The sequence below is a fragment of the Lissotriton helveticus genome, chromosome 1_1 (assembly GCF_964261635.1).
Source record: "Lissotriton helveticus chromosome 1_1, aLisHel1.1, whole genome shotgun sequence".
In the NCBI taxonomy this organism is placed as follows: domain Eukaryota; kingdom Metazoa; phylum Chordata; class Amphibia; order Caudata; family Salamandridae; genus Lissotriton; species Lissotriton helveticus.
Window position 1 is genome coordinate 807,429,614 of NC_136057.1, and position 22,809 is coordinate 807,452,422.

Below are 22,809 nucleotides of genomic sequence, written 5' to 3' on the forward strand. Positions count from 1 at the left end.
CAGGCTCGGAGGAAGAGGTCATCAAAGGAGGGGTATTCACGGAGGGACAGGAGGTGTTGGTCAGGCGCGGGGTGCGATTCTTAGGGACAGAGTCATGCGGGAGGGGTGGGCTCATGACTCGCGCATGTGGGAGAGGGGGCAGTCAGGGTGCATGGGGGAATGCTTGCAGGGTCAGGGAAGTGCGCTGATGAGCGATCGTGAACAGGGAGACCATGGTACCTAAAATGGCTGTCATGTACATGTGTGCATGGATCTATGCTGGCAGAATAACACACTCAGTGCTTTCGCAATATCCGTTCTGCTTACAACAAGGGGTGCTATGAACACAAATGAACGCCGCTTATGTACATACACATTGCCATTTTTAACACATTTGCCAATGCCATCACGTCTGGCATGCCTGTTTTACAAAAATTAGTAATGATGAGGCTTCATTAAACATGATATTTGAAATTGTGAATCAAGAACGTGACTGTCACTGCGCCACCTGCGACACTGGCACAACGTAAAGAACTGCTCTGGTAGCATAGATCTTAATAGTGCTGCCAAAAGACATCTGCTCCTGTCTGTGGCAGACACTGAAAAAGTGATGGGTGCAATTCTTGAATTGATTCTATCCACTGGTAAATATTCTTGTTTGCATTCCAGACCATCTTTCTTTTGCACACTGTGCCACTTGTGACCGGTAGCAACCATATGCCAGTCAGTCTCCATCCCGATCCAATAGGAGTCCAATCCAAACTCCCAATTTTACTTATTTATTTGTTAAAGTTTTATATAGCGCTAGCTAGACCCGGGAGTGTCAGAGCCCTTTACATAAACAAGAAAAGAAGAAGTTGCATTACATCGTAAAACACGAGGAATCATAAAATATATAAGCAAATACATCACACTTAAATATACATTGGGGGAGTGAAGAACGCAGGTGGTTGAAACAGTCAGATGACCCCCCTCCTAGAAAAAGTCACAGTGAGAGGGGAGACCATTAGTCTATTGATGTCTAGGTTGGTTGACTTGGTGAGGGAAGTATTGGTTGAGGAGCAGTAGTTTCAGGTCCTTTTTGAAGCAAGGGAATGAGGGTTTCATATGAGGTCAGTAGGGAGTGTGTTCCATATCCTGGTGAGAGAATCGATCCTTGAGGGACTCCAAGTTTGACACGTGATTGTGCAGAGAGGCAGGAGTTGATTTTAATTTGTTGCGAACGGTGCTGAAGGAAGGAAGTGAACCATTTAAGAACTGCGTCATTAATGCCAGAGCGTCTATTCAGAGTCTCAAGTAAAGCTGTATTGTTTATTGTGTCGAATGCCGCTGGTAAGTCAATAAGGATGAGGAGACAGGCCTCACCTTCATCTAAGGCTCTGTGGATATCATCTGAGATATTGAGCATCGCTGTTTCAGTGCTACAATCTTTCCTGAAACCCGATTGAAAGGTGTCCAGCAGGTTGAAGTCGTCCATATGTTTGTTGAGTTGTTGGAGAATGCATTTCTCTAATGTTTTAGCTAGGAACGGTAGGTTGGAGATAGGTCTGAGGTTGTTGAGCTCGTTGGGGTCTGCCTCTGGTTTCTTGAGTATGGGGGTGGTTTGCCCTATTTGTAGGGAGTCTGGGCCACAACCTGATGAGAGAGATTAGTTAATGTTTTTTGTCCAGAAAGGAGTAATGATGTGTTGAGATTTTTTACTATTGAGGATGGGAGGGGGTCCAAAGTGTGGGAAGATGGCTTTAAGCTGGCAATTATATTGAAGACTTCAATTTCTGACATGAGTTTGAAGTTTGACCAATTAGCGCCATTCTTCATTTGCAAGCAGGCCTGGTTGTCTGTGGTAAGATTTTGGTCGGTTTGGTCAGGAGTGGTTAAAAGGGGGCAGGTTGCAGGGGAGGGAGGCTTAGGGGTTTGTATGAAGGATTGCTCAATTTTTGCGACTTTATCTGTGAAGAAGCTGGCGATTTCTTCGCATCGATTCTTGGTGGCAATTATTTCTTGTAGCGGTGTGACGTTTGTTTGACTTTTTACAATTTTGAAGAGTTCTCTTGGTCTATTCTTTTCCTGGTCTAGTTGGATGCAAAAGAACGAGGCCTTTTCTCTAAAAATATGTTTCTTATATGCCAGCTGGGTAGACCTAAGTTGCGCTAGGTGGAGAGTCGAAGGGTTTAGTCTCCTAGTGCTTTCCGATTGTCTGAGTTGTCTCCTTTCGTTATTAAGATCAACATTGAACCAGGATTTAGATTTGGTAGATCTCAAATTTTTTAGTTTGAGAGGAGCTACTTGATCTAACACTTCTTTCATTTTTGAATTAAAGTGGGCTGTGAGGTCATCAGCCGTCATATTGTAGGGCTGGGGTAGTAGCTGGGCCTGAATTCTGGATTCTAGGTCGGTTATGGGGACTCCTTTGATGTTCCTAGTCCAGTGCTTAGGTTTGACAGGACGTATAGAATGGTTTCTGACATGTGAGACAAAATTAAACAATATGAGGTGGTGATCGGACCAGTCAATGGGAGAAATCGATCTCAGAGAGATCAGCTCATTTTTGGTGATGATCGTATCCAGTGTAGCTCCTTTGATGTGTGTTGATCTATTGCAAAGTTGTTTGAGGTTGTTTATTTCAAGCAGGGTGGAGAGGACCTGTGTAGTGGTGTCTTCTGGGTTGTTCCAGTGAATATTGAAGTCCCCCAGGAACACGTCTTCTGTGTCTGCTAGGGAGAAGTGAGATATTATGTCGGTTAGCTCTTCAGTGACGATGGCACGTTCACTGGGAGGATGATAGATGGTGTGAAATTTGATGGTGTGGTGCCTTTGATTGTAAGTTCAACACCTAGATACTCCAGAGTTTGGTATTCCGTGGATTTTAATCTGGTAAGTTGTATTCCTTCTTTGTAAATAATATCTAGGCCGCCACCTCTTTTGATCTGTCTGTCATGTCTGCTCTGAAAAGGAGCACAAGCACCCCTACTTTGGTGTCCAACCCAACAAGGTTGATGGTCTTCATGTTCAAAGGGAACATGGATTTGCCATTTGGGCAGAACTGTTTCTATAGGAGCTGCACTAAGTCTATTTAATTTGTATAAGGGTGGAGAAACGATTGACTGGGTGAAACACCAAGTAATTACCAGTGACTGAGATTAAGTCAAGAACTCCACGAATCACTTCTCATTTCATCCATCACCTCTTTGTTTTTCTAAAGCAACTGTGCATCAGCTGCTCATGCTTCATTGATATATACAAGCTTTACAAGTATTACAATGTTTGTGCTAAAAGGTAGAGAATTTGAAGATTTTGTTGAGAATGTTGAGTCGGGGCTGCATTGGCCTGAAGGTAGGATTCTGAACACATTCACAACTTAGCAGAAGTGCAGCAGTGGATAGTGGAATGGTCATTTTGAGAAAAAAGATTACCTGATACTCATTGGCGAGATGTGCCAGTCTATTAATCATTACAGACAGTTACAAACACAAAATTGTGCGTTTGTTAATTTGAAAGTAGTTCATTGTTCCACACAGTCCAAATATGGCCTTTATACATAGGTTATAACTGCAGCAGAAGACATATTTAGATTAGTAGTAGGTTATTTTATTGCTAAGGTTTTCATTAAACCCACATGCAATTAATACAATTCAATTCAAAAAAATCTTTATTTCGGTAAAGTTATACCATAAAAGACATTTATGAAAAACCATTGAGACAATTCATTAAAAGGTTTAACAACAATATGTAAAATCCATAAAAGTATTTCTTGCAAAAGGTCCTTGGTGCTAGAATCAAGTCTGTACTCATGTCTGCATTTTAAGACATTTCCTTCTGGTAGACCAGAGAGCACCCAGGTACTTGGCCATAGCAAACACGATATGATCTGATAAATCAGTTTTTAAAACTCTAAAGGCAGCCAAACACATACAAGTTGCATTACACTTAGATTGCTAAAAATAAATTACATGAACAATATAACTCCCATAAGTTAGGGTTAATCAAATTATTATTTATAAAACTTTAGACACAATTCTAAAAACTGAATAATGCGCCCAACGTTTTTGGGCAGTATACCCTTAAACTAAAATACGTTTCTGAGATTGTTCTGATTACTCCAGCTAGATCTTTAGACCAAAGGTATTTCTGACATATATCGAGGAATGCTGGTCATAAACAAAATAAATGTTCAATTGACTCTAAGGCGTTCTTACATAAACAACAGGATGGATTATCTTGAGGTGAAAACTTGATCTCCGTTTACATAAGATTTGGTCAGACACTACCGATTCAGAGTTTTGTCTAACCATTTTGTCCTTAATGATGGTTTTTAATGCACTAATGCCAGAAAATTTACAATCCAGAAATTAGTTTAGTTGATTGATGAGCGTGGTTGCCTTCTCAGGGCTAAGCCCAAATTCAATTTGTAGACTGCTTTGCAGGGTAGATCTTAGATTGAATATTTTCCGTATGAAATTCAAGAAGAGTCATTCAAGTGTTTCTATTATGTTCGGTTACCACAATAGAGATCTCAGGATGAGAACTGGAATTAGTTTCACATTAATAATGGTTTGAGTGGGAAATACTGCCCCGCATATTTTGGTTTAAATCTTTTTGTTGCTCCTGTAACTGTTGACACTTTGCAATCGAAACGTTAAAGTTGTAAGTTCCAATTAAGGGGGTCATTAGGATAGTGGGTGGACTGTAGTCTGCTCGCCACCCGAGCGGTAACGGGACCGCCCAGATACTTGTGGCGGTCCCGCCACTCCAATTATGGTGCGGCCACCACCGCGGCGGACGCACCTGGCATTTTAACATTGCGGCGGGTGCTATTGGCTGCAGCACCCGCTGCAATGGTAAAATGCCATGTTGTGCATTGCCATGTACAATGTGACTGGCACCGCGCTGTGCATGCCACCTTGTGCATGGCAATGGTACCCCCCAAGTGCAGCCCTCCCACTCCCGGGGGCCCGCAATGGGCCCCCAATGCAAATCCCCGCCAGCCCGAAAGGCCTGGAAATGCTCTACATCCTAATATGGATCGCGGTGCCCATATTTGTGCCCCTGCTCTGCCCGGCCGGCAATCGTAACGTTTGCTGACCGGCAGACGGGCTTTCCATCTGCCGCGATACCAACGGACCTCGTAATATGGCAGTGGGTAATTCAGGTTACGATGGCGTGACGGTCGCCGCTGCCAGCATGGCGGTGGCGAACGTTACGCCATCGTAAACAGCCCCTAAGTGTTTTTATCAACAGTGATGGCAAAGTAGTGTATTGGTGGGTATGCGCGATCTTAATTGTGCCTATTGTCCAGTTGAAGTGTAGGTTGACTTTTTGATGGCACAAGGCATAAACTTTGTCTTGTTAATGTTTATTTGTAAGCAGGTATCAATTTTGTAATCCCTAAATTGTGAGAGCTTTCGTTGGAAACCCAGCTGTGTAGCATTGCTTTGATGAAATATTTAAGCTAAATCGGATATATAATTAGACAACAGCAATGGTGCAAGAATGCAGCCTTGTATTAACCTGTTATGGGTAAAAATATGTGGTGTCCTCAGGCAGTTTTACCCTAACCCATATGTCTCTTTATAATTCAATCAGGAGATTTAGTATCCCAGATTCCAGGCCCCAGCTATGCAGGTTAGACCAAAATTGATGTGTGGAGACTTTATTAAACGCGTTGGAATAGTCTATGTAGTAGGCAAATAGATTCCTAGTTTAGATGAGAGCCAAAATGGATAGAGCAGAAGTTGAAGATTTCGGTTCAGACTCTCAGTGAGGCAGCGAAGAAACTTTCAGTAAGAAGCTAGTGGTCATAAATCATAGATGTTTGGAGTTCCGTCCACATGGAGTCCTGATTGGTAGCTTTAAGATTAGTACATTTCCCTTTTCCATTTAAAACTCGTTAAGTATTTTTTTTTATGCTGATCTCACGTTAAAGTTTGACTTTCATTTAGTAGTTGTAGTTATTTTCTCTTAAAAACCTTTTTTAGGGTTTGTGTAGCAGTGCCAGTATCTGTCTTTTCCTGTCAGTACGGATGGAATTATATTTACAAGAAAGGAACTTGAATATATGTTAAAAAATGAGAGAATAGTGAGGGATTTTCAAGGTGGAACCAATGCTCCCTCTATCAGTGAATTGAATTAATTTTGTCATGAATTGTTGATCCCATAGTTTTAAGGCTTTCGTGTTGAATTAGGCGGTCCATACTGTTCGTTTACCTCTTATCACTGTAATTCTATCCTCTTTATCTTCCTTCAGTATATGGATGTTATGGCGTTATGGCATCTGCTGAAGTTACTGACCACTTTCAGTTCTGTTAACTATTTTTAAATCTATCAGTTTAGTTAGAGTACATCCTTACTGCAGAATATGTAAGGACTGCTCATGATTTGAGGCTAGTTCTCGATCTTTTCTAGTGTTTTCCAACCCTATCTATTGTTTTAAGTCGGTTAAAACAGTAGATAGGGGAGGGATAGTTGGGGAGAGGAGTTGGCCTAATGACTGAGGCGGACAATCTCGAGAACCGGGTTCGAGTCTCAGCAAAGACGTGCAACATCCTGTGATTCTGGACAAATCACTTAATCTCCCTGTGCCTATCAAAAATGAATGTGATGTGTCCTCATGTAAAGCAACTGGTGCTCGTTTAAAGTGCTCTGATACCAGATGCCTTTGGGTCAAGTTTGCGCTTTATAAAACTCAGTAAAAAAAAAATAACGCAGTACTTTACAACTGAGTTAAGTTTGTAGAATGTAAACTGTTAGTCTTTTACTCTGTCTTATGCATGTCTTTCAGTGGTGAATATGTTCTCTAGTGTCTGAGATATAGAAGTGAACTTGCAGTCCAGTCCCAGTAGGCCGTGCTGTGTGTTAGCAGTCTTCAAACAAACACTGAGAGTCAATAGATTTTAAAGTGCCAATACATGCAAGCACAAACATCTTCAAATGTTGTCTTCCTCTGTTGTACGCACAAACGCTGTTAAGCACATTAAAACAAAACTTTGTAAAATATTTGGAAAATAGTAGAAACAAAGGATGGCTTTCGGTATAGCATGCAAATAGGAGATAAATAAATGTCACAAAGTGTGATGATTTAGGATACGAAGGCTATGTAATATTGATTCCACCTCATGCCTAATCAATTGACCACCAGACACTCCCTGCCTTTTTTTCTTACTCTTGCAAGTTCTTTTCATCCCTGTTTTATCTCTGTTACTCTTTTTTTCTGTCCCTCCTCATTCTCTCCCTCCTCATTCTCTCCCTCCTCATTCTCTCCCTCCGTGTCCCCCCCACTTCCTCTGGATCAAAGTCTGTCGAGGAAAAAAATATATGCCTGTCCCCAAACATAAGTGCCGGGCCCGCCTGCAACTACCGGTGCAAATTAAGCAGTGCCTGTTGAGAAGAATGTTCAATCACATTTAAGGGCATGACTCTCAACTATTTTTGCCCATGTAAGTGAAACATAAATATACAAAAAATATTCATTTATTATTACAAATCCCACTTCTTAATTACCAGATTCAGACTTGGTGTGATTTTACAATTATGAATAACACTTAAGATGATGGTAGAGTTTCCATTATTGGAAGTTTAGGGCTTGTTGTTGAACAAAGAGTGTGGTAAGGTCATCCTCGCAAAAAGTAGTGAACACCCACAACTATCTCTGTTAAAGACAGGAGTAATTGCCTTTCGATGGTGTTAAATTGAAGTAACACCACTCCTCATATCTCATAGCATTTTAGGAAAGGGATTTCTCCTACGGGAAAAATATTTTTCGCTGCTGATAAAAGTTTAAAGGACATTTCCGCATCATTTGTACTAGGAAATTTTGCCCAGTACGATTCATTTATGATGATCCGAGTTTTCCAGAAGTAACGGAATGCTATGTTAAGTCGCAAAAAGTCAGAAATCTGATTTAAATATATGGAAAAACTTACAGAAATAGGGTTCTGATGTTTTACAGTTGTGCTTTACAAATCTGGTCCCTATTAAGTTGTATTGGACACATAAAAAACATTCACTTGACTGTTTGTAACATGACTAATGAGTCAACGTTTGTGATTATCAGAACAATGAGGTTGTCCACTAATGAGATTTTCTTATTTTCAAGAAGTAAATTCAGCAGCTACAGAGATTGATATTGTCAGGAATGTAAAAGGACCAGGCTGGCTAGCTACTTTCCTCAATAATTATTCTTAGTCATAGTCGAAGATGTGATTTCCCGGTGTCTTGAGAGTGCTAATTTTTTTTAGCTTTTATTTGTTTTTCATAAATTTACAACTGAAAAGAAAATTAATCAAGGAATAAAACCAAACCACAAATAAGGATCACATCTCACAATGGTAGCATTATCAAACATAGTGGGTAAAATCATGAAACTTAGATTAAATTTAGAAAATACATCATACGTTTCATGGATGTTCAATCAATGCAAATATTGCATTTGCCACCCCGGAACCATTTCACATTGTTGATTTACACAAGTGTTGATAAGCTAGCAGTATGTAAATAGTTGCAGTACATGAATATCCTCAAATTCATATGAGGGATTAGCCTAAGGTGGTGTATTGTTAAATGGGTAAAGGATCACATGAACAAATTATCTTGCGAGAGCGAAGTCGCCTGCAAATTGTCTTCGTCTGCAAGTGTCCACTCTTGAAATGTTTTTTTTTTTTTTAGAATCTTTTTTTATTGAACTTGATCATCACACATCAGTGAGTAAAACCGTGGGTAGCAGTTGCAGACATAGTGACATAGTGTTAACACCGTTTGACCAATTTTCAATGATACAGTATAATCAGGTGATTCATTTATAGTTATGGAATTAAGTAGCGAACAGCCTAAGCATTTATCATTTACACGTCGGTATAACAATTGTAGCAGTCCACACCTTCCATGCAGTTGTCTTCATTCTAAATTCAGTGCTCTGTATGTCTGCCATTGGCTCCATATTTTTCCCACTTTTTGTTGCATCCCCTACTGTGATATATTACTTCCTCTGCCCTCTGGCACCAATCTAAGTCCCTCTTCCAGTCAGCCACCCATGGAGTGAGCCTTGATCCCCATCTCCGGGCAATATTCTTTTTGGATACCCCCGCTGCTTATGTCAACCATATTCAAGCATATTTAGGCCAGCCTTCCTCCCCTTGTATCATCCACAGCAGCCCCTTCACTTCAAGCGGGACTTCCACTGAGAGCACATGTGACATGATGGCAGAGACCGCCTCCAAGTATCTACGAATCAGAGGACATTCCCAGAGGATGTGGAAAAAGGATCCCTCCTGCCCACATTCCCTCAGACACAGAGGGTCTCCCGCCTTTCCCATTTTGTATATTAGACTTCAGGAATAATATCTTATATGGAGAATCTTGAGTTGTATTAATCTGAATTTGGCTCTGATCGCTTTTTCTCTGGGACCTTGAAGGGCCTTCCTCGTCTGTGATGTCAATTATGTCATCTATCCATTTCACCCTCAGGGGTCCATGTGGGTCTGGAGAGTTATTTAGCAACTTTGTATCAATCACTGAGACTCGCTGTTTAGGAATAGGTTCTACTAGTAAATGGTCCTCTATGAGGGAGAAGTCTGGGATGATGCTTCCCTCCTGGATATGCACATGACCCAGCCTATAGTAATGCAGTATCTGAGATGTTGCTAGGTCGAATTCTTGCTTTAGGGAATCAAAGGAAATAAAGGCTCCACTTCGCCACACATCCCCAAATGCTCAATGCCTATTTTTGCCCATTTAGAGAAACCAGCCAAGTTCGAGACTTTTTTCAATCTGTCACTATGCCACGGGAGGGGGGGGGGGGGTCATGGCTGTCAATGTGTCTCGGCTTCCTAAGTGGGTCTCAGCTTCTGACCAACAGCGACCGTGTGAAAGGGAAGGGTCTTTTTATTCTTCGGTTGTACAGTATGACTTCATAATTATTACCTGGCATTGCCTCTATCTCGACCCTGTAAGCAGGCTCATCCCAGTCAGAGTACACCCACCTATTGACAACCAGGATCTGTGAGGCTCAATAATACAATTTGATGTTTAGAACCGCTAGTCCCCCATTGTAGACTCCACTCTGCAGTTTCTTTAGGGTGATCCGCGGGGCACATTCGTTCCATAGCGACATGCAATGTTCTTGATCTATTTGGATTAAGAAGTTCAGGTGAACACTTTAAGGTGTGCTTTACAACACGTATAGGAGTCTTGGGAGGGACATCTTGTATAGAGCAACTCTTTCCATTAAGGTCATGGGGAGAGTCCGCCAGTGCACCACATCTGACTGGAGTCGTTCTGCTTGGGGAGTGAGATTAAGTTTTATAAGCTGCAGCTGATCCCTAGTCACAAAGATGCCTAGGTATTTGAAGCCCACCGATTCAATTGGCGCTCCACACTGTGCCTGTGATCTTGGGGGGAGCCCGATATTGGGAAAACCACAGGTTTTGTCCAATTGATTCTGTAGCCAGAATAGCTACCAAACAGCTCGAAGATATGTAAAATACGAGCTATTGAGTAGTATGACCTTGATACGTATAATATAATGTCATCTGCGTATAGTGAAATACACTCTTCCGAGCCATCCTTTAGGGGGATTCCCCATATCATTGGGTCAGACCTGATCCAACTTGCAAGTGGCTCCAACCCAAGAGCCTAGATCAGAGGAGACAACGGGCATCCCTGCCTGGTACCTCGTCCAAGCAGGAAGGGTGCCGAAAGTGCTCCGTTCACCCTCACCCTTGCTAGTGGATCCTTATGTCGGAGCTTTACCCAGGTACAGAACTTTGGCCCAAAGCCCATTCTAGTCAGGACAGCGAATAAATATGGGCACTCAATGCTGTTGAATTCCATAGAGGCATCCGGTGCCATAAATGTAGTTTGCACCATGTGTGGTTGGGCGGTCACGTGTAGGATTCTGTATAACCTCTTCAAGTTGTGGAGAGTGCTTCTACCTAGCATGAATCCTGATCGGTCTATATGAATAAGCGAGGATGAGGACCGGCATTAGCCTCGTTGCCAGAACTTTGGCTATGACTTTTGCCTCTACATTAAGTGGGGAAATAGGCCTATCAGAGTTACATTCTTTAGGAGGTTTGCCCAGTTTGAGTTACTAGAATAGTGGCTATGTGCTGGTCTTCTGGTAGTCACCTTGACTCCCTTGCTGTCTCGAATGATTCCAGCATTGGCCGGGTCACTGTCACACTCATGCTTTTAAAGAGTTCAACCGGGAGACCGTTCGGTCCCTCCGCTTTCCCTGACTGCAAAGCATGGACGGCCCAGATATCTCTTCCACTGTTAAATCTGCCTCCAGAGCCTCTGTCGCCTCGGTGGCGAGCGTTCGGAGAGTAAAGTCTGCCAAGAATTTATCACAGTCTGTTCTCAATCGAGTGCTTGCCTCTGTGTATAGCGTAGTATAGTAGGAAGCAAATGAAGCAACTATTTTGGCATTTGTATCCTGTAGAGCTCCAGGTGCGTCTCTAACCCCGACCATCCATGACTAATCCCTGTCCCGTTTTTGTAGCCAGGCCAGGAGTCTGGATTCCTTATCTCCCACGTCATAGAGGCGTCGCTGGGTCGCCAAAGCATGGAATCTTGCTACTTTCTCAGATAGGGACCTCAGTTCTTTGTTGGCGAAGTCGTAGTCTGCTTTGATTCTGAGCCACCAACCCCTTGCAACCTCACTCTCTAGACCCAGAATGACCATCTTGATATCCATGCACTCCTGCGCGGCCTCTCGCTTTTTCCCCCCATCAAGGCTTGGGCTTGACCCCTTATTATGGTCTTGGAAGTTTCCCATAGTACGGTTGGGGATAATACTGAGCCCTGATTCTCCTCAAGGTACTGTTATGTGGACGTACACAATTTTTCCATTAGGTCCTCATCTCGAAGATGCCGGGAATCTAGTCTCGGAAAGGCCAATTGATTAATGCATGGAACCACAAGGGTAACTCCTACTGGTGAATGATCTGATATCCCTCTGGCATATGCTTAGCGTCCATGAAGGAGCGCGCTTGACCATGGGGGCAAACAGGTATTGAAGACGCAACATGGAGCCGTGGGAGGCAGAGAAGAATGTATATTGGGCTTGGCTGAGATTGTGGAGTCTCATAAGGCCCACCATCCCCATAGCTGACACAAATGTCAGCAGAGCCTCTTCATTTGGACGATTCTGGGCTGTCCCAAATCGATCTTGGGCTGGAAGCTTCACCACATTCACATCTCCCCCCATTAGCAGTGTGCCTGTTGGGAGCTTAAACAGAAGAGACCCCAGCCTTGGTAGGACCTCCACATGCAATCTGGGTGGGATGTACACGGAACAAAGATTCAAAGTAGTGCCCTCCCATGTACCTGATATGGCCGCATAGCTGCCCTGTGTGTATATCGCGAGACTACATACGGTATTGAGACTTTGATTAGGATTCCAACCCCTCATGCATCCGTGCAGTAGTCTGCATGAATTAGGAGTTTGTATCCAAAGCAGTCTAGTGCTTTGTAGTGATTACCCCTTAGGTGTGTCTCCTGGAGCATAACCAAATCCGGAGAGTGGTGTTTAATACACTGTAGAACTAAGGCTTGTTTAATCTTATTTCCTAGCCTGTTCACATTCCAGGACCAAATGCAAAGTTGGTTAGGTTTACCTGCCTGTGACAGTACTTTCTGGTTCCCAGGCATCAATTAGACAACTCGTTATCATTGACCTCCCTGCACCTGCCATTCTTAACATCTGTTTTGGATGAGCATAACCTGATAATCATGTAATGGTTTCAAACTTCCCCAAACCCCCCCTTCTGCCGCCCTGCATAGTGAGCTATCTAACTCCCACCTCCCCAACCTGCAGAGTGCTTGTTGCCCAAACTTGTACATGATACTGTAAGGGGGGGCGTGCCCTCCACCGCCTATATATTCAAATGAAACTCTGTTAAATCATTATCCACCTTGTCTATTGGGTCTTTATTGCTGCGCTCACTCTCGTGCAGGTTCATTGTACCTTCGCTTCATCAATCAGCTTGGCCAGGTTTCAAGTAACTTCACCCCCGCATCTAGTAGCTCACCCACCCTGAACCAGTCCCCGGCTCAAAATCAATAACCAGCACCTTCACTCTCAATCTGAACCATCCCCACTAATTACCGAGGTGGATGGATATTCCACAATTTGCATATCTGCACTCTCTCCTGTCACAGCATCTTTATTTTTGTTCCGTTTAAGTTCCACTTTACTTCTGACCTCCACCCAATCCTTTGCACCTTCTAGAGACATGAAGAGATGTGACGTCCCTTCTGTGAGTACCCTTAGTTTGGCTGGATACACCAAACAAAAGACCGTATGCCTTTCCACGGCGGAAATGCCGCCGTGGAAAGGCATAGTACCGCAGACATCAGACACCGCCAGACATGTTAGAGCTTTTCCGCCGCGGTCGGAAGGCGACAGCGGCGGAAAAGCTGCGGACTGAAAAAATATCCCCCGCCATCCTAATCTGACGGGGGGTATTTCTTCAGTCCGCAGCGGATAATCCGCATCCTCCAGCCCGGCGGTGGCTTCCGCCGGCCTGGAGGATGCGGATTATCCGCAATCATAATGGGCCCCTTAGTATGGAAAAAAGAGGTCTGGTTTTTGCAGTGTGATTAGGGTGGCTATCTCTGCTTGATGGGTGTTTGAAAAGCGTTTTATTTATTAGCTAATATGATAAGTTAGATGTGATATTGCTTTTGAGTGTTTATTGTGGGTCGACACAATATATGAGGATGAGGTTGTTTGATATGCATTTCTTTCTTGGCATGAGTATAATGATGTGTGCATGTGACCATTGTGATGGGGATTTGAGCTTGTTGCTAAACACATATTACTTTATATTGGAAGGTTGGTAGGATGAATTGAGGAATAGTAGTTAGAAACTGACAGAAAAGCTTGACCTTTAAAGTGGCTTCTGCAGAGAGTATCCGGCGATGCATTTTGCCTTCAGTCTTCTTCATAGAGCCTTTGTCATTTTAACAACTTATCCCCTGTCTCCTAGTCATAATGGCAGGTCTGTTATTGTGTAACTCCTGTTTCTCTTTACATGTTGAGCTGGAGGTTATGGGGTGCTGGTTGTACCCCAGCACCTCTATTAAAAGAACTTTGAGTTTCTGGGAGGCTAAAGCAAACACTTGAAAATGCTCCACTTCTGCAAATGCTGAGCAAAACTAGTACTTTGATGATGTTTCAGCAGCCCTGACCTGGCTGTCGGTCTGTCCTCTAGACATGAACTTGTAATCTAAACCTGACCAGGGCAGTGGGTCACATTGGGATCATAGTAGACGTACTGTTTCCGCCTGTTTCGCTACAGCATTATTGAGAGGACCGCAGAGAGACCATTGGCAAGAACATTTCAGTACCAAGATCTGTTGCCCTGTCCCCCTCCAATAGAGACACACTTGCAGACTTTCCTGATGTCAGGACATGTCCTTGGTGGACGTGCTCTTAGAGTAGTGCGCCTTTGTCCACAAGACCAATGCAAAGATAAGAGCAAAAAAACCTCAAGGAGACAGGGGTCGAATATAAATTGATAGTATTTTTAGCTGAAAATCTGTTAACCAAATATGGTATCCAAGATGGTGGATGACTGACTGTGAGCACAGTTGTTGCTTACAGTCTCTCTGGTGTAGAATGTTTGTGTTTACCTTTTAAAGTATGTATGACTTTGTTTTCAACTATAGCTGTTACAGCGTTGTGTGAGTGAATTTAAAACGGATGATGCTTTAACATCAGCCAACTAAAACCACTTCACTCTGATTGTAAATTAGAATTTGTGACTGATTCCCGCCCTCTAGCAGAATCTGGATTTGGTTCAGATATTGTAACTTTTCTCCCAAATACCTGAAATTGAACACTCACATTCTTTGTGTTTGACTGGCCAAAAGCCTAGCGCAACATCTCTTCTGCAGCTTGCCATGCTTCTGCAGTCAATGCTGCCAGTGTGTTGTTTTTCTTTCATTGAGATTATTGTGTTGTTTCATCATCATTAAAGTACTTTTAATCTGTCACCCAGGGAGTTGCGCTTCGATTGCCCATTCGCCTTCCTTCTGAATTCTGAGAGGAAATGACTGCTTTTGATGTTCTTCTTGAACTTTATTTAGCTCAAATCCCTTAACCCAACAGGAATTTGGCAAGGTGTTAAACAGCCTGAGCCCGGTCCCAGAATTACCGCTCTCGCTCAGAATGCTTTGTGAGGCAAGGACTTTCTAAAAAGCCTCAGAGGGGTAAACTCATTATGTCGAGCCCTTCTGGATCTGATCCAACACTTTGATTATAACATTTTTACTCTCTGTGGCAGATGAAAAGGCAAGCCATTAAGGATACGAGTTAAAAAAAGCGCAATTTTCAAGCTGATCAGCTCAAATTATAGCATAAATTGACCGTGCCTTCTTTTGAAGATGCTTCTTTTTTGTCGCAAGTGAATAATACCCGCACTCCTTTGTAAAACATTCAACCTTGCCTCCCATTTTTGTTTTCTAATTATGTTTGCCTTTTTTTATTTTTGAGGAAATAGCTTACATTTCACCCATTTTCTTTCTTTGAAGGCTGGCTAATGTGGCACAGGAATAACTGCATGCAGTACGTTTAAAGTATAAAATGCACATTTACGTATTCATTGCACGTTTGGAATACAATAGGTAAATTGAATGAAGGGCCAACCTTTACCACTCCACACATTCGGTGCCAAATGCAGTGCCTCTTTCGTGATCTGGTGCACATGGTACACAACCCTTTCCCTAAAGTAAAGCACCAAATTAAGTATTTTTTAGAACATAGAATTCACAAGGGTTTTTAAGTCCGGGAAAGGGCGCACTGCAAAGGTAAATGCAAAAAGGTCTGGAAATACTAGGTACAAATTGTGGTGCAAAAAGGGTGAGGGGGTAAGCCCTATAACACCCCAATTATGTGATAGCAAATGCTGTCACACTAGAAATACACAACAGAATACCCCTGCATACAACCGTTACATATAATACAATGTGTCAGTGTAGACACTGGAACAATAAGAAACACAGCCTATGGATATATAAGAGTATGTCTTCAGGTTCGTGAGAAATAAAGTATTTAAATGAAGTAAATAATTCATTTCTCACGACCAGAAGACATACTCTTATTTATCCACAGGCTTTTTTTCTTCTTGTTCCAGTGTCTACACTGACACATTGTATTATATGTAACGTTTGTGTGCAGGGGTATTCTGTTGTGTATTTTTTATAACATAGTTATGCCATTTAAAAAAGAATGAATTTAACGATTATGGGATGGGTAAGGATTCACTACGGTAAAGGGTTTAAAGGTATTGTTAGGGTTCAGGGGAGAGGAAAGCTTACAGGTTAGTAAGGGGTTTTTAGAGCTCAGGGATTGGTAAGGGTACAGTGTAGTAAGGGGTAAATGGAAGAGGGTAGTGAAGAGATATTGCCTACTGGTGGTGGCCAATAGTTACAGCAAGGACCTAGTTTCCATAGGAAGAACATTTCTTGTTTTGCCAATAACTTTGGCGTTGTTTTACATATTGTGAAAGTTTCAGAACTAGTTTAACGCTCACTTGAGCTGCTGTCTTGAAAGTTTCACGTGATCCGTCAAGCTGAGGCCAAGAAAAAGGGTGAGTCCCAAAACACATTTTCCCTATGTTAATTCCCGTAGGGACTTTAGACACAACTACAGCCCAAACTGAATGGAATTGCACCAAATTTGGCAGCAAGATAGATATTGGTCCACGGAAGTGCATTTTTCTTTTTTGATGTAATTCCGTTCAGTTGTGTGGAGTTATTAAAATAAATAAATAAAAATGTGGGTATATAGGGACACAGATCCTCCAAGGATATGAAAGTCCCTATGCTGAAATCTGATTTGCTGCCAACCCTTCAATCCAGGAGGCCATGGCAGCCATCTTGTGGTTCGGCTTCAGCCGGGTCCCACCAACTATTTTTTTTTATAAAGAGAAGGGGGCAGAGTAGGAATACCCTGACTCCCTAGGACTCAACCAGGGCAAAAAGATTCCAAAATGAGAAGTTCAGGCTCTCGCGCTTCTCTATTATTTAGCCCCTGGGATGGCAAGATCCTGGGGGCATGCAGGGTTAAACGATATTTAAAGTAGGGAGCCGCACAGGACCCACTCCTTGTGCCCCGGAGACCTCCATCTCCCCGGAGCTAATGCAAAAGGAATAGGGGGGGATTCGTGTATCCCCCATGCCCCAGGGACCACCACCTCCCCGTGGCCACTTGTAGTTGGAAAATGGGAGGGGTCCGCGTGGCCCCGTTCTGGGCCATTTCCAGGGACCACCAACTTCCCAGGGGATGCCCTACTACAGGAAAGGAGGGGGGCTCTGCAGATGCCTCCTAGAGCCAATACTGGCCCTGGGGACCCCCACCCCCACAGGGCCGGCTCCTGCTATGTACCAGGGTGCTCCCCCCTCCAGGACATAACTGTTTGTGTGGCTTGGGGGGAGCTTTAACTACTCCCACCAAGTCACAGCAAACGCTCTGCTTTCAGCAAGTGAGAGCATTGAAAATGCTCTTGCTTGATGGAAGCGGAGCATTCATCTGCTCCCTGCCCGCTGTCAAGCGAGCAGGGAAACAGAAAAATTGCTTTCACACACGGGGAGCTGCATGTTTCATATTTAGCGGCTTCTTGTGTGTGAAAGCAATGCCAGTTTCCGCAGGAGGCAGGGAGCCAGCAGAGACCGCGGGGCCTTCAGGCTCCCCCGTGCTCCCAGTGCAGAGTGGGTGCCCTAGGGGCACCCAGGACAAATGGCCGGTCCCTGGGGGATAGTGTCCCCAGGGCTGAGATTAGCTTAGGGAGGGGGAGCCATGCTGCCCCCATCCCCTATTGAAGTATGGGCAGGCTCCAGAGGATGGGGTCCCTGGGCTCAAAATGGCCCGGAGGGGGGCTGCACATCTATAAAGTACTAATCATCCTAACTTCATGGGAATTGCCAGGGCAAAGTGTGTTTTGTCTGCATTTCCAAGGTGAAAAGCTATCTGTAACCCTTGATGGAGATGTTTGCATCCTTGCTTTTCCCTTGTGCATAATCACACATAGTGTCTATGACAAGGGAGATCTTTCTTGTCATCTGCTTCAGAGAGGGAGAGAGAGATGGAGAGCGAGAGGGAGAGAGAGAGGGAGAGGGAGAGAGAAAGGGAGAGGGAGGGGGAGGTGGAGGGTAAGCGGGAGGGGGAGGGGGAGAGGGTGGAAGGCCCACAGATAATGGCATGCCTCGTATTGACTGATATTCACTGCCCATTTGTAAGTTAACAAAGCCCATGACATGAAGTGTTATAATCCTATCACACCATTAATTCCAGTTCCTGGGCATCGTGTTATTGTTTTGTTTTTTGGAGCATTTCTAAACCCATGTTTGTCTTGTGTACAGTTATTGTATTTGATAAAACGAACAAGAGAGAAGGTCTGGTTAATCCCAGTTGGTCCACATTATAACTATTAAATGGCTACTGTAATGAACAGTGGAAACCATTTTTTCAGTAACTTTATTTGATTCTTATACAAGTAACTTTCTCATGCTGTCAAATTCCTCCACATTTCTGGTTCTCAGACGCCTCTCATTCTGATGCATTAAGCAACGAGCACAGCGTCAACCATGGAAAATTGGCCTCGGAGAGAGCAGTCTTAGCTTGATATCTCATCACTTTTTCTTCTCTCTCTTTATTTTTTCTTTTCTTTTAGCCGCATTGCAGAGGCCGCAGTGTCGTGTGAAATAAGGGTTTCCAGTACAAACCATATGTTGACAAATACATTGTTCATCATCTGAACCGTTTTGCCACCCAGTAATTCTCTGTCTTAGGTTAACCATAGTTACAAATGATTTTGTTATACCAGCAATTAACCAAAATAAATATTTTTAACTTGGGTGTCCAATCCGGATACGTGTTGTCTCTATTATTGAGTTCAATTGTGTATGTTGTCTTTTCTTATTCTTCTGTGTGTCAGTCTTACAGTCAGTCTGCTTGTGCTGGGCATCGTTCTGTTGTGTCCAGGCTACTGTGGTAACTCACCGGCTAAACATCACTTTGCTGGGTTCCCAACCAGCATAGGCTTAATCTTGTATGTGTTCCATAGCTGTCTTCCGGGGATCTCCCGTTGGGTCGTCTGGACTACTTGAAAGTGATGCCCCTTTTTAAGGGGATCGGATGGCTTAACTGCCAGTGTCAACAGATTGTAATCTATGAACCAGCCTCTCCCCTCTTGTTCTTTGTTGTACTTACTTATTTTGTCACATAACGTGTTCCTCCAGCTCTGAAGATCACTTAACCATTCCTTTACAGAGTGTGTGTTTGAAGCTTTCCCTCCCATAGCAATCCCTCTCTTGGTAGTATAAGGAAGGGTCCACACATTTTCTTAAGGTTTCGTGTTTTTGGACTTCGGCATTAGCCTAAATGTGCAAGCTTCATTACATTTGGCCAGTTCTTTTACAGTTGTTTCGGCCGTTATTGTTACCACAGCGTTCGAGTAATGTTGTATTAGTGTACAACCCCTACAAAGTGGTAAAAATCAGCATCATTCATTTTACACCTGGGTTACATCTTGTGCAGCCTGGGTTACATTTTCTTTATGCGTTTAGGGGATAGGTAACGTGGTGTAGGAAGTTAAATTGTGTATATTTGGTTTTACAGTTCCTATACACTTTTTTCATACGTTTTACCACTTATACCCATTCCATATCCATTAGTTCCTTAAGAGTTCAATTCCATGCTTCCTCATTCGGAGTTAAATCTTCCCAAGAAATTTCCATGGGTCTGCTGTATAGTAGAGTTACAGCTTTTCTGTTTCCTCTGTGGCTTGGTAACAGTTGTATAACAGTGGAAGGTTAGTGTTCAGTCATATCTGTGTTCCAAGTCAGATGTCCATCTCTCACCATTATTTTGTGTATCATGAAATGACCTTCCTATCCCCCACCCTGCTCCACTTTTTCCTTAAAGGAGCATAGCACCCCAGGTTGGCAACCGTTTTTGGCTGTAGACAGCCAAAATGAAATACTGAGTGATTTTAAAGTTGGCCTTTTTGTGCAGTTCCAATCATTATATGTCACAGTGACGTGTATTCCTTTCATCCTGCAAAATTAGTTCAACCGGTCAAAGTTTTTAAATAAAATGTAAAGCTTTGAGATTGTATTACACATGAGAAATAGGTAACAGCTGTGAGGAACACAAAAGGTCAGGTGGAGTTATATTGCAAGTCTCTATTTCTTTAGTCAAAATCTTAATGAAGCATGCTTTCAGGACACAGAACTACCCAGAGAATATTATTTCTGAAAATAGTGTTCGGTTTATCTGAAAGGAAATTTGAGACCTACGAAGATGTTAGTTGTGTGCCTCCTTGTCCATTCCCTATCTAACAGATTAATGTAGCATTCAAGTCACCTAGTTGAGGATTGCATTTAGTTAGACCCTTGATAGTGGGGTAAAATGGAAATGTTATGATAACATTGCACAGTGTGACCTTAACAGTTTAGGTCTTAAATTAATCTATTTTCTAAGGGTGTTTGATGCTACCTCCAAAATAAATCCTGGATGGATACAGAAGGAACAAAGAAATGACGAGCTTTTAAAGTTCCAGGGAAAAGGCATGTTCAAACAAGTACCAGGGCCTTTCAGACAAACAGTACAGCAATAAGGATGTTCAGATCCAGATAGGATGCATTGCGTAATAAAAATATAGTAAGGTGGATAGACCAGAGGATGTTGATTAAGGTACATAAAACACCATAGTACTGGATGATGGGCTAGAATGGGGCATTTGTATGTTAAGCAACAAGTAAGAGTCTGCCACACTGAACCCACATGAATATTTTTGAAGTGAGTTAGATGACGCCCCAGAGAGTGTTGGTTGAAGCAAAAAGGACAAAAGGAGGGATGAAGGGAGCAGTGTAATTCAACAAGTGCCCATGCTTGATGGGGGATTATTCTAGACACACAGGAATCTAATGCAAATGTTTTCAGCTACAATGTTCATAGTCCCTCTTGATATGTTTTTGAACATTTAAAGTCTTTTTAATTATATCATGAGCAGGTCATAGATAGTTGAATACTTATGACAGGAGACAAAAACAAGATGGATCTTGTGTGCTGAAGAAAGGCATTACTGCAACAGAGAAGGGCATTGTTGGACGTGTTCTATAAACTGTTTGATGAGGTTCATATCCCTTTGCTTTATGAGAGTAGGGATACTATCACAAAAATATGAATCATCTCCAGCTAGGCCTATTCCCTTTCTCCCCTCCTGGAAGCGGGGGTCACACGGTTATGCCACACACTAATTGACATGACGATGTTCTAGAAACCCATATGACATCTTCTGACTAGAGAGGTTTGTCATGTTAGTAGCATTGCAGATTACGTCATTCACTGGGAGACACGAACACTGAATCTGTTAATGGTAAACACCACATATGGCTAGCAAAACTGTGAGTAAACAAACAGACAAAACAAACTCAAGTCCTCTTTCAAAATCATTTCCTTTTCTGATCCCATCTCTCATTCACACTTCAAATGAATTTCCACTATACTTACCTCTTTGATGTCCCATCCCACCCCAGCTCACCTCCATCCCCACTACCGCCATGCTTTTATTATTTTACTTCCTTTTCTTAATGTGTCATGCGTCCAGCACCTAGCTGTTATTCTTTATTACACGGTGGTGGTGTGATTGTTTTTTATTCAGTTGTATTTTCTCACCTAATGACAACCCATCGATTTCTGCAACTCCTTTTTCCTTACTCCCAATACCATCCTCTACTTGTTTCTCCTATTCCTTCTGCAAATCCCTTCTATTTCTAAGGTTTACTACCCCCTCCCTTGGTCCTACCTCTTTTCCCTGGCTGCCTTTATTCTTTATTACCCACAGCCCTTCTTTTTTCCAAAATTTAACTGCTAATAAATGGACATTCTATTACATTTAACACTATTTTCCTGTTTGTTATCTTTGCCCTGTTCTACTAATTACATTTCGCTCTTCTTTATTACCGGGACTGCTTGCTTCCACTTCTTACCCTCAGCATCTTTCCTTATCAACTTAAATGCTCTATGCCCTTGAGATGCCTACATCTTACTACCGGCCCTCAACTCCAAACATATCTTATCTTCAAAGCTGATGTTTTTCCTGTTCTTTCCTAGTTTCTATTCCACACATCGTTATTAGCACTCCACCTCAGCCTGTCCCCACTTCAAGCCGCATTAAATTGTCTTGTTACCTGATGTTGCTATAGTGCATCCTCGCCATAGTTACTGAGTTCCCTTCTGCTCAGTGTGTGCGATGTAATGGAATGTTGATAAGTCTCTGTGCCTTTGAAAGCGTTAGTTGGAGAGAGAGGGCTGAGCAGTGAGGATACTTCTCCCGCTGAGCAGTGAGGATACTTCTCCCGGTGGGATTTTCCCTTAGGCATTGATATAGAACCTGTAACGGAGAGCTATCTCCTCCAATAAATCTACATCTTATTATCTATGTGACCTTGCAACCTGACTCCTTTTTGCTAAGAAGGCATCTTGTATTTACAACACTTGTGTCGACTGGGGAGCCAAGCATGAAGATAAAGTCTACTATAGAAAAGGGTTAAAAAAAGAGGTTGAGGCTGAAGAATAAGAGAGAAATGCCCTGAAGTCCCCACCAGTGTCTTTTACACCTGATAGCTTGCAGAAGTGTATGGGCGGTGTACCTGCTGATGTATGCAGATTGATGCTGAGTAATGGTCCTGTATCCTGAGCCAACAGGGTGTGAGTGGGTTTATTCAGTATTTTGGGAATGGACTTGCAGTAAGTATACAGTGGTGGGTGTATGAGTTAAGACTCTCTGAGGGCACAATAACAGTAACGGTTGGGAGCCCGAGTTG

The 22,809-nt window shown here is 42.8% G+C and overlaps 1 protein-coding gene across 2 annotated transcripts in view; it reads left to right on the forward strand.

Moving 5' to 3' along the window:
* The window catches only part of DOCK4 (dedicator of cytokinesis 4), a 1,604,094-nt gene that overhangs the window by 251,467 nt on the left and 1,329,818 nt on the right, over positions 1 to 22,809 (forward strand). The gene's annotated exons all lie outside the window — the stretch shown is intronic.